General features: G+C 40.8%; 1 protein-coding gene across 1 annotated transcript in view; it reads left to right on the top strand.

Moving 5' to 3' along the window:
- LOC100065264 (zinc finger protein 709) overlaps positions 1-16,114 on the top strand; it is a 124,332-nt gene that overhangs the window by 59,330 nt on the left and 48,888 nt on the right. The gene's annotated exons all lie outside the window — the stretch shown is intronic.

A 16,114-nucleotide genomic window follows, 5' to 3' on the forward strand; every position in this document is an offset into this window, starting at 1 on the left:
CTGTCCATTTTCTCTTTTCCTGTTTGGTAACCAAATGTTGGGCTTCCATTAATTTATTTTTTTAATCTCTGATAGGATTAAGAGTAATGTTGGTTTTAGGGCAAATTCAAATGAGGTTTGTAATCTCAGAGAGTTGCATTTTTTGCAGCTGAATCAGCAAAATGATTACCTTTACTTTCCTCTGTGTTCACCTTAGAATGTCCAGGAATCTTTATTGTTCCTAAAGATTTCAGTTTCTGAATGGCTTCTACAAGATCTAACATATAGGAGCTGTTTTTCATCTTTTGACCTGTAGAGGTTAGGAATCTTCTTTGTTTCCAAAGCATGCCGCAGTCATGAGTTACTCCAAAGGCACATCTGCTGTCCGCATAGTTATTGGCAGTTTTCCCTTTGGCTGGATAACAGGCTCGGGTTAGGGCTATAAGTTCAGCTAGTTGTGTAGAGGTGGCCATTGGTAAAGGACTAGTGTCTATTGTTTCTATTAAAGACACAATTGCAAAGCCCACCTTATATTTCCTATTTTCGTCTTTCAGAGAAGATGCATTAGTAAACCACACTATGTCAGCATTTTCCAGTGGGATTTCTTATAAGTCCAGCCTGGGGACCAATTATTGGTCTGTCAAAGTAAAACAGTCATGAGGTGTGTCATCAAAAGGCAATGGGAGAACCCACAGCCAGCATCATACTCAACAGACAAAAACTGAAAACCATCCCTCTGAGAACAGGAACAAGACAAGGGTGCCCACTTTCACCACTCCTATTCAACATAGTACTGGAGGTGTTGGCCAGAGCAATTCGGCAGGAAAAAGAAATAAAAGGAATCCAAATAGGCAATGAAGAAGTAAAACTCTCGCTGTTTGCAGACGACATGATCTCATATATAGAAAACCCCAAAGAATCCATAGGAAAACTATTAGAAACAATCAACAGCTACAGCAAAGTTGCAGGGTATAAAATCAACATACGTAAATCAGTAGCATTTCTATACACTAACAATGAACTAACAGAAAAAGAACTCAAGAACTCTATCCCATTCACAATGGCAACGAAAAGAATAAAATACCTTGGGATAAATTTAACCAAGGAAGTGAAAGATTTATACAATGAAAACTACAAGACTTTCTTGAAAGAAATTGATGACGACATAAAGAGATGGAAAGACATTCCATGCACATGGATTGGAAGAATAAACATAGTTAAAATGTCCATACTACCTAAAGCAATCTACAGATTCAACACTATCCCAATCAGAATCCCAATGACATTCTTTACAGAAATTGAACAAAGAATCCTAAAATTCATATGGGGCAAGAAAAGACCCCGAATTGCTAAAGCAATCCTGAGTAAGAAGAACAAAGCCGGAGGCATCACAATCCCTGATTTCAAAACATACTACAAAGCTACAGTGATCAAAACAGCATGGTACTGGTACAAAAACAGGTGCACAGACCAATGGAACAGAATTGAAAGCCCAGAAATAAAACCACACATCTATGGACAGCTAATCTTCGACAAAGAAGCTGAGGGCCTACAATGGAGAAAAGAAAGTCTCTTTAACAAATGGTGCTGGGAAAACTGGACAGCCACATGTAAAAGATTGAAAATTGACCATTCTTTTTCATCATTCACAAAAATAAACTCACAATGGATCAAAGACCTAAAGATCAGGCCTGAAACAATAAGTCTTCTAGAAGAGAATATAGGCAGTACACTCTTTGACATCAGTTTCAAAAGAATCTTTTCGGACACCATAACCCCTCACATGAGAGAAACAATAGAAAGAATAAATAAATGGGACTTCATCAGACTAAAGAGCTTCTTCAAGGCAAGGGAAAACAGGATTGAAACAAAAATACAGCCCACTAATTGGGAAAAAATATTTGCAAGCTGCTTATCTGACAAAGGGTTAATCTCCTTAATATATAAAGAACTCACACAGCTCAACAACAAAAAAATCAAACAACCTGATCAAAAAATGGGCAGGGGACAGGGGGCTGGCCCCGTGGCCGAGTGGTTAGGTTCGCACGCTCTGCTGCAGGCAGCCCAGTGTTTCGTCGGTTCGAATCCTGGGCGCGGACATGGCACTGCTCATCAAGCCACGCTGAGGCAGCGTCCCACATGCAACAACTAGAAGGACCCACAACTAAGAGTGTACAACTATATACCGGGGGGCTTTGGGGAGAAAAAGGAAAAAATAAAATCTTAAAAAAAAAAAAAAAAATGGGCAGGGGACATGAACAGACATTTCTCCAAAGAAGATATAACGATGGCCAATAGACAATGAAAAGATGCTCATCATCACTAATCATCAGGGAAATGCAAATCAAAACTGCACTAAGATATCACCTTACATCCGTTAGATTGGCAAAAATATCCAAAACCAAGAGTGACAAATGTTGCAGAGATTGTAGAGAAAAAGGAACCCTCATACACTGTTGGTGGGAATGCAAACTGGTGCAGCCACTATGGAAAACAGTATGGAGATTTCTCAAAAAGTTAAAAATAGAAATACCTTATGACCCAGCCATCCCACTACTGGGTATCCTAAGAACCTGAAATCAGCAATTCCAAAAGTCCCAAGCACCCCTATGTTCATCGCAGCATTATTTACAATAGCCAAGATGTGGAACCAACCTAAGTGCCCAGCAACTGATGATTGGATAAAGAAGATATGGTATATATACACAATGGAATACTACTCAGCCATAAAAAAGGACAAAATCGTCCCATTCACAACAACATGGATGGACCTTGAGGGTATTATGTTAAGTGAAATAAGCCAGACAGAGAAAGACGAACTCTATATGACTCCACTCATAGGTGGAAGTTAACATATAGACAAGGAGAACTGATCCGTGGTTACGATGGGGAGGGGGGGTGGGGGGAGGGCACAAAGGGTGCAGTGGTGTACCCACAACATGACTAACAAAAATATACAACTGAAATTTCACAAGGTTGTAAACTATCATAATCTTAATAAAAAATAAAGGCAATGGGAGGAGAGTGGCTGGATTAAGGGAACAGCAGTAAGAGTTGATGTGGGGTCGGTGAGCCGAGGAGTCGAAAGAGCCGAGGAGTAGTTGAAAGAAAGATTTCTTAGACTCTCAAGGTCTGGCGGGAGTGCTCTTTTATTTAGAGAATAGTGTGGAATAGCATGGGGACAGGACCCATGGGCAGGCAGAGCTGGTGCGTGGGGACAAGACCCACGGGCAGTCAGAGCTCCTGCTGCTGCCGGCATGGGGACAGGACCCATGGGCAGACAGGCTGCTGCGTGGGGACAGGACCCACGGGCAGTCAGAGATGCTGCTGGCATGGGGAGCTGCTGCTGCCGCTGCTGGCATGGAGACAGGACCCATGGGCAGGCAGAGCTGCTGCCGGCATGTTGCTGCTGCTGCTTCTGCTGCCTCTGCTGCTGCTGCTGCAAAGTTGGGTGGAGAGTAAGGCTAAATTTAAGGCATAGGTATGTGAGTTATCTCTTTACAAGACAAAGAACATGTAAAAAAGTTAAAATGGTATCAGTGCCCGTATGGTCTGGCCATTTGGCGGTCCCACTTTTAGATAAGAATCAAACCAGATTGAGTAAATGGCAGAAGTCACAGCTTGAATTTTATCCTCAGCTAAAGACAAAGGAGGATTTGTTTTGGGCGGGGGGGGGGGGGGGGGGGGGGGGGTGTCAGTTACATGAGGTTGCCAGACAGTAACCAACTTAAGTTCTTGCCTCTGGCATTGATTAAGAGCTTCTAGAGATAAGACCATCCCCCTTCTTCCTGGCACAGAGAGGGAGGCATCTTCACAGATAGAGGTTTCCCTTAGAAATGTAAATATTTCCCAACAAAGGGGCAAACAAATTCCACTCCTTGGAGCCTGAATCTCATCTGTAGTTTTAAAACTAACCAGCCTAAAAATCCTCATCATAAACCATTTTAAAATTAAGCAGCCTAAAAATCCTCATCAAGAGTGACATTTGGCAAAGATAGAAGAAAAAGCTCATAGGGGGTTAGTCTGCTGGCAGAGAGGTGCTGAGCATGTTGAGAATTAAGAAGGGCTTCCAGTGAGTGGGGTACGTAAATAGTCAGAGGAGAACCTATAACAATTTTTTCAGCCATTTTAAAGAGAAGTGCTCTTGCAGCAAAGGCCCTCATGAAGGCAGGTGGTCCTTTAGGTACAGGGCCTAGTTGTTAGCTGAAATAGCCTATTCGCCTATATTGCCCTCCACCCTATTGACAAAGGATGCTAATGCATTTCCTTCTTTCTCATGGACAAAAAGGACAAAGGGCAATTTGTAGTTAGGATGCCCTAAGGCTGGGGTGTCAAGGAGACTCTGCTTAATAGTCTCAAAGGTGTTTTGATCTTCTTCAGTCCACTTGGGGGTTCTGGTTGGTTAACATTTAAATAGAGAGTGTGAGGGTTGAGCCACCATGAAGAGTTGGGAATCCAGTTTCTACAATAACCAATTGTCTTTTATTCTGGGGAATGGAGAAAGAAAGGATTCCTCTTATCCTATCTGGATTGAAGATCAATCGTTGATTGGATATTAAATGCCATAAATATTTATTTTGTGCTTAGAGACTTTGTGTCCCTTGGAAGCAAGTTCCCTTAGGAGCTGTACTCCATCTGTTACATGCCTTCTTTGATGCTGAGCAAAGGAGGAGATCACATATTGTCATAAGGTAGAATTTTTGGAAAAGGTTACCTCTGCTATATTTGCCTTTAAACTCTGAGAGTAGTTGGGGCCTTCAGTCTAACCTTGGGGCACGATGGTGCATGCATATTGCTGTCCATCCCAAGTAAAAAAATAAAAATTGGCCATCAGGATCTATAGGGATGCCACAGAAGGCACTAGAAAGGTCTACAACCTTAAAGGATTTGCTATCTGGAGGAACAGGAGACAGTAAGGCAGGAGGGCTAGGGACAACAGGCTGTCTAGGTATTACAGTGTTATTAATGACTCTCAAATCGTGTACTAATCTTCATCTTCTTCCATGAGGCTTATGTACAGGAAGGATGGGAGTATTGCAAACATTTACGCAGGGAATAATGAGCGCTTGTTTCAGTTATTCTTCAATTATAACCTTAAAACCTTGAGTTGTTTCGGTATATAATATTAGGTAAAGGCTTATTTGGATCCACTTCAATCTTTATTGGAACAGCAAAATGAGTATGACCAATGTCTGTGTAGGTTTTTGGCCAGAGATAATCAGGAATGTCATCTAAGGTAGGATTTTCTTGCCTATTGACTTGAGTGGGTAAAATAGGGATGGTAACCATTATGAGCTCAGGATCATCTTTTAAAGAATGATTAGGGTACCTAAGGTTTCTCAATTCATGAAATATTTCCCCTTCTGGAGAGAAAGAGATACTGGCTCAGCAGTTGCAAGGAGATCTTTCCTAAGTAAATGTATGGGAGCCGAAGGAACTAATAAGAATGGGTGAGATCCTGACGTTGGGCCTAATTAGAAAGGACTTGGGAGTGACTTAACGACAGTCATGGGGTAATTTGAAACACTCACCATGAGTACAATTTCTGAACTCTGAGGAAGAAGACAAGAAAGGCTGGTGGGGTTGAGGACCAATAAGGTGGCCCTGGTGTTGATGAAGGCTTTGCTGACCTCATCTCCAATAATCAGATCAGTTTGCCGCAAAGAATTGGTTAGGGGAAAAAGGGAATGTCCCCTTTGAGTCTTTGGAGCAGCCCTATTGTTGAAAAGATCATAAGGTTCTCCAATTGGGAAAGGACGGTTGAGACTGAGGTTCTTGCCAGGGGGCCTGATTTTTCTTCTTTAGCTTATAAGAATCTTTTGTTCAATGACTGGGTCTTTTTTAAAAAAAAAAAGATTGGCACCTAAGCTAACATTTGTTGCCAATCTTCTTTTTCTTTTCTCCTTCTTCATCCCCCCAAAGCCCTTCCAGTACATAGTTGTATATTCTGGTTGTGAGTGCCTCCGGTTATGCTATGTGGGAACACCGCCTCAGTATAGCTTGATGAGCGGTGCCATGTCCACACCCAGGATCCAAACTGGCAAAACCCTGGGCCGCTCAGGTGGAGCACACAAACTTAACCACTCAGCCACGGGGCCTGACTGGGTTTTTTACAGTAATTACACACACCCTTTATAAGGGTATTGTTGGTCTGAGGAGGCTAACAAGTTAGTTGTTGCATCTGAATTTGCAGACTGTGTGGCCTGAATTCGAACATCTAACCTTGAACTGCGTTCTTTTTGGCTGCTTTCTCAATTGTTTCAGAAAACTGTTCAGCCAGTCTGACTAAATCATGTGTTTCCATAGTGGCCCAGTGAAGAGGGTGTCTTTTTCCAAGGGTAGCAAGTTCATCCTCCAACCCATTGACAAAAGTTGAGTTAAACAGGAAGAAAGTTTCATAATTAATGTGATCGATTCCAGAGTACTGTTTAAATGCCTTTTAAATTTGTAAAAATAATCAAACAAGGATTCATCAGATTTTGTACACATTGTTGAATCCTTTTTCCAATCAATAATTTTGGGGAAAACAGCAGGCATTTTGTCATGAAGCCTCTTGGCTAATTTATGGACATCCCATAGAGCTCCTTTACCTTGTTTAGAAAAACCTTCCATGGGGCTGTTCCTTCCTGCTTTAGAGAAGCATTCTTTGGCTCTCTCTTCTCCAACAAGCATGTGGATTAGCTGATAGGGGTCTGAATGGCAGGGATGATAATTTTCAATAGTTAACAAGAATTATTTGGTAAATTTAATGGGGGTCTCCCTTGGGCTTGGGGAATCCCTTAGTTAGAGCTAACTCCTCAGATTTTGTCCAAGGGCTGTAGGAGACTAAGAGGTTATTTCTGTCTTCTATCTTAACCTTAAAAGGGGCAAATGGGAGGTGATCAAGAGGAGCCTCAGGGTCATTGTAAAAAGGAAGTCCAGCTAAGAAGAGGAGGTGAGAAAGACGTGGACAAGAAGCCGAAGCAGTTGTAGCAGCAGAGGAAGACTTGGCTGACTTTTCAAGCTCAGCAAGTCTTTGAGAGAGATCTGAATTGGCTTCAGTAAGTTTAGAATTAAGAGCTTTCAGGGAAGCAACTTATTTGCTGTTTCATTTATTGGTCTTGAGAGGCCAATTAAAATAAGCTTTCAATTTGTTGGTTCTGTAGGGGAGGAAGACAAATCCTCTGCCCTCTAGGTCCTTCTGGCTGGGCTATGAATTAAATTGACATGAAACACAGTAAGAGGAGAAAATCAAGCAAAGCTTTATGACATGTATACATGGGAGAAGCCCGGGAAAACTGGGTAACTCTGGGAATGGCTGAGGTTGTCATCTTAAATACCATCTTCAGCTAAAGACAAAGGAGGATGTTGGAGGTGGGAGGAGTCGGTTATGGGAAATTACCAGAAAAGGACAGTAAATAAGATAAGGCTATTATGCAGATTTAAGTCCTAGCCTTCTGCATCTATGAGAGTTTCTAGAGATAAAGTCATCTCCCCCTCTTCCTGGTACAGAGAGGGAGACACCTTTACAAATGGAGATTTCCCTTACAAATGTAAATATCTCTTACAAATGGTAACTTCTACTTGGTTTTCAGAGCTTCTTCCATGCCTGCAGTTTTAAAAAAGTAACCAGCCAAAAAGAATCCTCATAGCAAAAAGACACATCCTGAGGTGGCAAATTCTGCTTCCCTACTGTTCCACAGGCTTTTTCCTATTAAGGGTGCAAGTAAACCAATTCAGAAATTTCAAAGGAGCCCCATTTAGGCCAATGAAGCCTTAAATCATCCCAACCGATGTGGGTCTAGTGGGACAAGAATCTAAATGTAGAAGGACCATATTATTTAAACATAAATCCAGCAGGAGTCCCAGAGGGGAGTTGCCCAAGGGCAACTCCCTTAGAGAATGGACTTCCCATTTGTACATACTAATCAAACAAAGTCCTAAGAGACAAAAGGGAACAGATTTCCCTACAAAGCTGGCACAAAACACACCCAAATAAAGACTTAACCCCACCTATGGACAGGAGGTACAAGTCCAGGAGGACTTACCAAGAGAGCTGGGGCCGCTGGGAGGAGATGAAAGGGTTCAAAGGACTCTTTAAGGGCCTTGCTCATGTTCACACAGCAGTGCCAGAGTCAGAGTCCAGTCACTCTGGATCCCAATTCTGATATCATAAAAGGAGAATTAATAAGTTGAGATGAACTGCAAGAGAAGCAAGAAGTTTATTGTATCCTGGGAACTGCAATTCAAGAGGCTCACATTTGGGGCCGGCCCCGTGGCCAAGTGGTTAAGCTCGCGTGCTCCGCTGTGGCGGCCCAGGGTTTTGCCAGTTTGGATCCTGGGTGCAGACATGGCACCACTCGTCAGGCCACATTGAGGTGGCGTCCCATATGCCACAACTAGAAGGACCTGCAACTAAGATATACAACTATGTACGGGGGGGATTTGGGGAGATAAAGCAGAAAAAAAAAGAAGCTCACATTTGAGTAGAAACTCAAACATGCCCTGAAGTGGACAAAGAAGTCAGCAGATATTTATAAAAGCAAGACCAGAAGCTTACATAAGTTGTCTTGAACAATTAATGATTAATTCTGGCAAAGAAAGAACTAACATGCTAGTAAATGATAGACTCTTAAGTTGTCCCTAAGCAGTTTGCTCATTTCTGGAAGAAGAATTGTTCCAGAATATGGTTTCTGTGGTCAGGCAAATTTCAAAAGTTCAGTCCACACCTGGCTGTGGATGTGCATAAGCCTCCCTTCCTTAATGGCCTTCCAGCTCCATTTTAGAAGTCCTGACATATGTTACTCCATTTTGGTATCCTCATCTACAGAGATAACAATAGAGCAATCAGCCAGCAATTAATGGAGTTTAACCACTGGGTGTGGTCCATAAAAGAGGCAGAGAGCCCTACCAATGCCATTGTCTCATGACAGTGGGCTCACCCAAAGCTGTGCCCTACCTTAGAAACTGTATCAGAGGTTTCACTCTGTATGGGGGAAACAGACCTCACTAAAACAATCCAGGAAGTCACTGAAGAAATAAATAAGCAAATTACAATATAAAACCCCTGAAAAAGAGACCAGTACCTAGGGTTACTACAATAATTTACTTGTAATATCTGATTTGCAACAAAATTATGAGAAATACAAAGATACAGGAAAGTAGAAACCATACACAAGGAAAAGACAATTGAAAAAACAACCCAGCTCTTCCAGGAAACCCCAGTAAAATTAACAGGTGACATCTCAGCAGAAAAAAAGGGAGGTCAAAAGGGAGAGGGATAACATATTCAAGGTGCACAAAACAATCCTATATTCACCAAAACTATCATGTAAAAAATGAACATGAAACAAAGGCTTTCCCAGATAAACAAAACTGAGAGACTATTTTGACAGCCAACTGCCATGCCTGAATTACTGAAGGGTTTCATAGGCTGACAGCAAATGACCCCAGATGGTAAATCATATCAATACAGAGAAACAAACACCAATATAAGTAATTATGTAATCATAAGAGACAGAATAAGTACACATTTTCTCCTAACTGATATCAAAGGAATTATATAAAATACTATGTATGTAAAGTGTTGTTGGGACTATAGTGTATAGAATTGTAATACACGTGTAATGTGTTTACCACTAAATGCACAAAAGTCATGATGGGATCCAAGCTGTATGGGGCTAAGGAAATGACTACAAATGGTAAAGAAATTAGTGTAACTAGGTATTATTGGTTATATTGTTAATAGATATAATCTGCATAACAATACCACAAAAATGGCATAAGAGAATAGAGCTATACATAACATTTCTATGTATCATGGGAATCAAAGCTCATTCTTACAAATTAAGAAGTATATGTTAAACAGCAGAGTGACCCCTAAAAAAAACCTTCAAGAATGTAGTGGAAAAGCCATTTAAAAATTAAAATGCTACATTGGAAAATATTCATTTAATGTAATAGAAAGCTATAAGGAAGAGTAGAGAAACTAAAAAAAAGGTAAGAATTGCAAAAAACAAAAAGTAAAATGGCAGGTGTAATTGTAAGTATGTCAATAGTACTAAATATGAATGGATTACATTATCCAAACAGGAGGATGAGACTGTCACCTCAGATTAAAAACATACATTATGATCTAAATAGATGCTATATACACTTTAGATTCAAAGATACAAGTAGATTGAAAGTAAGACCACAGGAAAGATACATCTGTAAACAGCCACCACAAGATAGCCAGAGAGAGGATCCTAATCTCCAGCCAAATGACTTGAAAACAAATAATATCAATAGAGATATTGAAGGACATTATACAATGCCAAAAGGGTCAATGTTTATGGGCTGCATCTCAGACACAATATAGAAAAAGATTTATAGCCATCAATGCCTATAGCAAAGGAGAGATCTCAAATCAATAAACCACTCTTTCACCTTAACATATTTGAAAGGATGAGGCAGGAAACCCAAAGCAAGCAGAAAAGGAAATAATAAAAATTAGAGCAGAAATTAATGAAATGAGGAATAAAAAAACCACAGAAAAAAATCAATGAAACCAAAAGTGGGTTCTATAAAAAGATTAACAAATTGACAAATGTTTAGCTAGAATGATCTAGAGAAAAAGGGTGAAGATTCAAATTAATACAAACAGGAAGAAAGAGGGATATTACTACTGACTTCAGAAATGAAAAGGATGTAAGGAATACAATGAACAATTGTATGGCAACTGAAGAAATGCATACATTCCTTGAAAGACAACAACTACTGAAACTAACTCAAGAGTAACCGAAAAATCCGAATAGAACTATAATAAGTGAAGTGGTTGAATTAGTAAACAAAAAAATTAAGTCTAGGCCCAGATGGCGTCAACTCAGAATTCCCCGAAACACTCAAAGAAGGATTATTATGGATTCTTTACAAACCCTTCTAAAAAAAATGGAGAAAACACTTCACACTTTTTTTGAGGCCACTACTACTCTGATACCAAAACCAACAAGTGTATTTCAGAAAAAACTACACTTCGATTTCTTTTGTGAACATGAATGCAAAAAACCTCAACAGGGCCAGTCCTGTGGTCGAGTGGTTAAGTTCACATGCTCTGCTTCAGTGGCCCAGGGTTTCACCAGTTCAGATCCTGGGCATGGACTAACACTGCTCATCAAGCCGTGCTGACGTGGTCTCCCACAAAGCAAACTAGAGGGATCTACAACTAGAATATACAGCTATGTACCACGGGGCTTTGGGGAGAAGAAAAAACAAGATTGGCAATAGATGTTAGCTCAGGGCCAATCTTTATAGAAAAAAAAACCTCGCAAACCAAAAACACCTCAAAAAACCAGAAAAAAATTGAGCTTGCTAGGAAGCCCAATCTGAAACATGTAAAAATTACATACCATGATGAAGTGTGTTTATTCCAGAGATGAAAGGTTAACATCTCAAAATCCATTAATGTAATAAAGGATATCAATAGAGTAAAAAGCCAGAATGGCAAGATCATTTCATTGACTCAGGGAAAATAACTGACAAAATCCAATACCCTTTCATGATTAAAACAGTCAGCTACTACAAACAGAAGAAAATTTCCTTACTTCATAATGAGCATCTATGGAAAACTCACAGCTAATATTATATTTAATGGTGAAAGACGGGTATGTTTTTGCGTGAAGATAAGGAACCAAAGAAAGATGTCTGATCTTTTTTTTTCTGAGGAAGATTAGCCCTGAGGTAACATCTGCCACTAATCCTCCTCTTTTTGCTGAGGAAGACTGGCTCTGAGCTAACATCCGTGCCCATCTTCCTCTACTTTATATGTGGGACGCCTACCACAGCATGGCTTGTCAAGCAGTGCATAGGTCCACAGCCAGGATCCAAACCAGCGAACCCCAGGCCCCCAAAGCAGAACGTGCGGACTTAACCACTGTGCCACCAGCTTGGCCCAAAAAGATGTCTGATCTTGCCACTTCTATTCTAGAATGTACTGGATATTTTAGCCAAAACCATTAGGCAAGAAAAGGGAATAAAATACAAGCAGATTAGATAGGAAGATGTAAAACTCTAATTCTGGATGAGGTATCTTGTGTAGAAGTTCAGAATATGGTACTCCCAAGATATGGCACATTGGCCTATGGATTATTTTGAATTAAAGGCTGAGAAACAGCCATCACAAGAAGGACACTCTGACCCTCCTTTGTCCCCCTTGAAAGCAAGAGATGAGTCTCTCATGTAAAGGTACCCTCTTTGAACCAGGAGGGGAGAAGGCAACCTTATCATCAGAGACAGGGAATTTAGGGCTGAGGTTATATAAACAAACCTTGTTATTTGCATTTACTACAACCAGCTTAAACTCCTCCGCCTTAATTCTTACCAAATATATTGTTCCTTTATCTAAAAGGTATAAAAGCTTCCTGCTCTGGTCACTTCTTTGAGTCTCATTTTTCTGAGTCTCCCATAGGTAGGAAATTAAATCTGTCTTTTCCTGTTAATATGTCTTACATCAATTTAATTTTTAGACTAGTCAAAAAACCTAGCAGGGGAAGAAGCTACATTTTTCCATCCTTACATTTGCTTATAGAGAACTCTAATCAATCCACAAAAAAAGACTATTAGAATTTCTAATTGTGTTCTGCAATGTTGTAGGATACAAGATCAAAATATAAAAAAAGCATTTCTAACTTGCAATGAACAATGTAAAAATTAAGAAACAAATGCATTTACAGTAGCATCAAAAGAATAAGATACTTAGGAATAAATTTAACAAGAAAAGTACAAAACAAATACTATGAAAAGTATAATCATCATTGACAGAAACAAAAAAAGGTATCAGTAAGTTGGAAAACATCCAAATTTCATAGATCAGAAGACTTAACATTGTTGAAATAGCATTGCTTCCCAAAATGATCAGGAGTCAACACAATGCTTATCATATTCCCAGTGATTTTTTATAGAAATTGTCAAGTTGGTGTATAAATTTATATAGAATTCAGGGAGTCAGACTAGTCAAACCATACTTGAAAATAACAAATTGGCTGGACTAAGATTTCAAAAGTTTATACTAAGCAATGGTCCTTGAGATAGTGTGGTGCTGACACAAGAATAGACCTACAGATCAATGGAAAAGATGGAGATTTGAGAAATAAAACCACACATCCATGGTGCTGCCACCAGGAGGAAAGCAGGGAGGGAGTGGCAGCCCTCCTCGGGGGCACCATAGATCTCCAAGGTCCCTTACAGCCTGGGGGAAAGCAGCCCCCCGAAGTGACTAGCTATCATTGGGGTGTCTTCATCAAGCAAACACCCCAGGAGAGCAGATAGCAACGGCAGAGCAAGAAGGCCCTGAGATCATGCAGGAGAAAGCAAGCTCCCCTCCCCCTCCCCGGGAACCCCAGGCCAGCACCTGGGAGTTGGCCCTGCAGATCACAGCAGGCTCAGAACACACAGCTCTTGACCCCCACCCAGTGGTGACAGGCGGAAGCGTGAATCAATGGCCAATAGACATATGAAAAGATGTTCAATATTATTAATCATCAGGGAAATGTAAATCAAAGTTACACTAAGATATCATTTTGCACCCATTAAATTGGTTATAATCACTAAGACAAAAAATAAATGTTGGAGAAGTTGTGGAGAAAAAGGAACCCTCATACACTGCTGGTGGGGATGCAAACTGGTGCAACCACTATGGAAAACAGTACGGAGATTCCTCAAAAAACTAAAAAAATAGAAATACGATACGACCCAGCTATTCCACTGCTGGGGATCTACCCAATGAACTTGAAATCAACAATTCAAAGCAACTTATACACCCCTATGTTCATTGCAGCATTATTCACAATAGCCAAGATGTGGAAGCAACTCAAGCGCCCAGTGACTAATGATTGGATAAAGAAGATGTGAGAGAGATATATATACACACAATGGAATACTACTTAGCCATAACAAAGACAAAATCGTCCCATTCACAACCACATGGATGGAGCTGGAGGATATTAGGTTAAGTGAAATAAGCCAGACAGAGAAAGACAAACACATGATTTCCGTCATGTGTGGAAGATAAACGAAGACATGGACAAAGAGAATACTTCAGTGGTTACTGGAGGAAGGGGGCTGGGGGTGGGCACAGGGTGTGAAGGGGAGCACTGATATGGTGATGGACATGTAATAATGTACAACTGAGATTTCACAATGTTGTAAACTATTATGAACTCAATAAAAAAAAAATCAAGAGACTTGTCATGAGCAACAGTGTTCTGCACAGCCATTTGTACTGCCACCAGCTCAGCAAGGTGAGCCAACCCTGACTTGCCATCTTTGCTAAGCGTGGCAGCGCTGGCGGGATGGTACACTACTGCTCTCCATGGGGCTCCCCCATGTACAGTGGTGGCATTGCTCTCTGTGAAGTAAAGAGACTCCCGTTGTCATTCCATCAGCTCTTCCCAGGGGCTACCCGAGGTCATCAGTCTTGGGAAATCGGTGCTGTCACCAGTTCCTCAATGTCCACGGGCAGGGGACTAACAGGGGAAGTCACAACCTCCTATAATTTAGAAAGACCTGCCATGTCAGGTTTAGCCAATTCCTGAAGGTACCATTTCCATTTTAGCAAAGAGGCACTTGTGCCCATGCCGAGCCACTGTTGGGAGGCACCCCTATCCGTGATGTGACAGGAATGTGGGCATGCAGGAGACCAGGCTCCTGTCCTGTGAAGGCCTGTTTCTAACAAAGCCCAATGAGTGGCCAGAATTTGATGTTCCAATGGGGTATAGCAGGCAGCTGGGGGAGGCAGCCCTCTGTTCTAGAAGCCCATAGGCAACCAGGAGGAGGCATGTTTAGTCCAAGGGTCCAGGATTCAGCCCATGGTGGCCAGGGCCTCAACCCAAAGGAGTAGCCAGGACACAGGGAGAGAGCTTGATGAACTGACCTTTGCACCAGCTGTAAGTCTTGCTGTTGAGATTCTCCCTAATGAAATGTAGAGGATTTGCGTGTGAGTGCGTGAATGGGTCTGAGAATGATGGCTAAGTGCAGTATGCATTGCCTCCAAAATGTGAAGAGATCCAAGATGTGTTGGGATTCTCACAGCTTGATGGGAAGCTGAATAGTTAACAATTGATGTTTAATTGGAAGCAATTATCTGTGGCCTAAATCAATAGGAAGTCTGAAGTCCCAGGCAACAATGACATCCTCACTCACTCCTACCCTCACAGAACAGATATACACACACCTCAGCCTCCCATTACCTTACATTGTTTTTTTACTTTTCTTCAAAGCCCTTAGTTCCGTATTACAAACCAAAGCTTTACCATTTGTTAATCATCACTCTTTTTCCACAAACACATAAGCACCATGATTGTAAGAACATTTGTTTCATGCCACTATATCCATATCCTACTGTGCCTTATTTGTGCAAAATTAGGTATGTTGTGACCCTATAGTGCATGGCATATGAGAGATGCTGAAATATTCGCATCAGGAGCACAGTCTCTGAGAAAGAGGCTTGACAGGCATAGTGGTCCTGTCTCTCTCCCTTGCTAGGTTTGTATTGTCTCACAATTTACTTAAACTCAGAAGCTTTAGTTGAGTCATAAAGGAGATATTAAAATATTATGTAGTATACTAAAGAAGTGAATTTATATAACTTAACTGAGGTACTTTATGGTAAAAGTGTCTAACACACCTTAGGAAATAGATCAGTGATTAGATAATAAGTAAGAAAGGCAAAAGCTGTTCCAGAGGGCCAGGAGCTGGCCTGCATTCACTGCAAGGCCAAGTCTTATCCTGCTGAAGAGAGAAATGTCACACCTCCTTCATCAAAGGTAAATGGTAACCATAATGACCAAGACATTTATAAGAGAACTTCGTAACTCTATCTCTAAAAATGGAAAAAGATAAAATTCCAAATAGTAAAAATGACCAATACTCCCCCCTTCTTACTAATATGACTGAAGCTTCCTTGAAATTGTTTAGCTCCATTAAATTCTTATTGCCTTCTAGAAAAAAATGATTATGATTACCAATGATAGAACAAAATTTACCTCCTTACAGCAGTCAGTACAGAAAAATGTCTTGCTTTCTTGAATAGCAATCAAATCATCCAACACAAATCAAAACCTTCTAAGAATTCCTTTTGGGCACCCTGTTACATTTCTGCCTCACCGTCCTTCAGCATTTA

Source organism: Equus caballus, chromosome 7 (assembly GCF_041296265.1).
Source record: "Equus caballus isolate H_3958 breed thoroughbred chromosome 7, TB-T2T, whole genome shotgun sequence".
Classification (NCBI taxonomy): domain Eukaryota; kingdom Metazoa; phylum Chordata; class Mammalia; order Perissodactyla; family Equidae; genus Equus; species Equus caballus.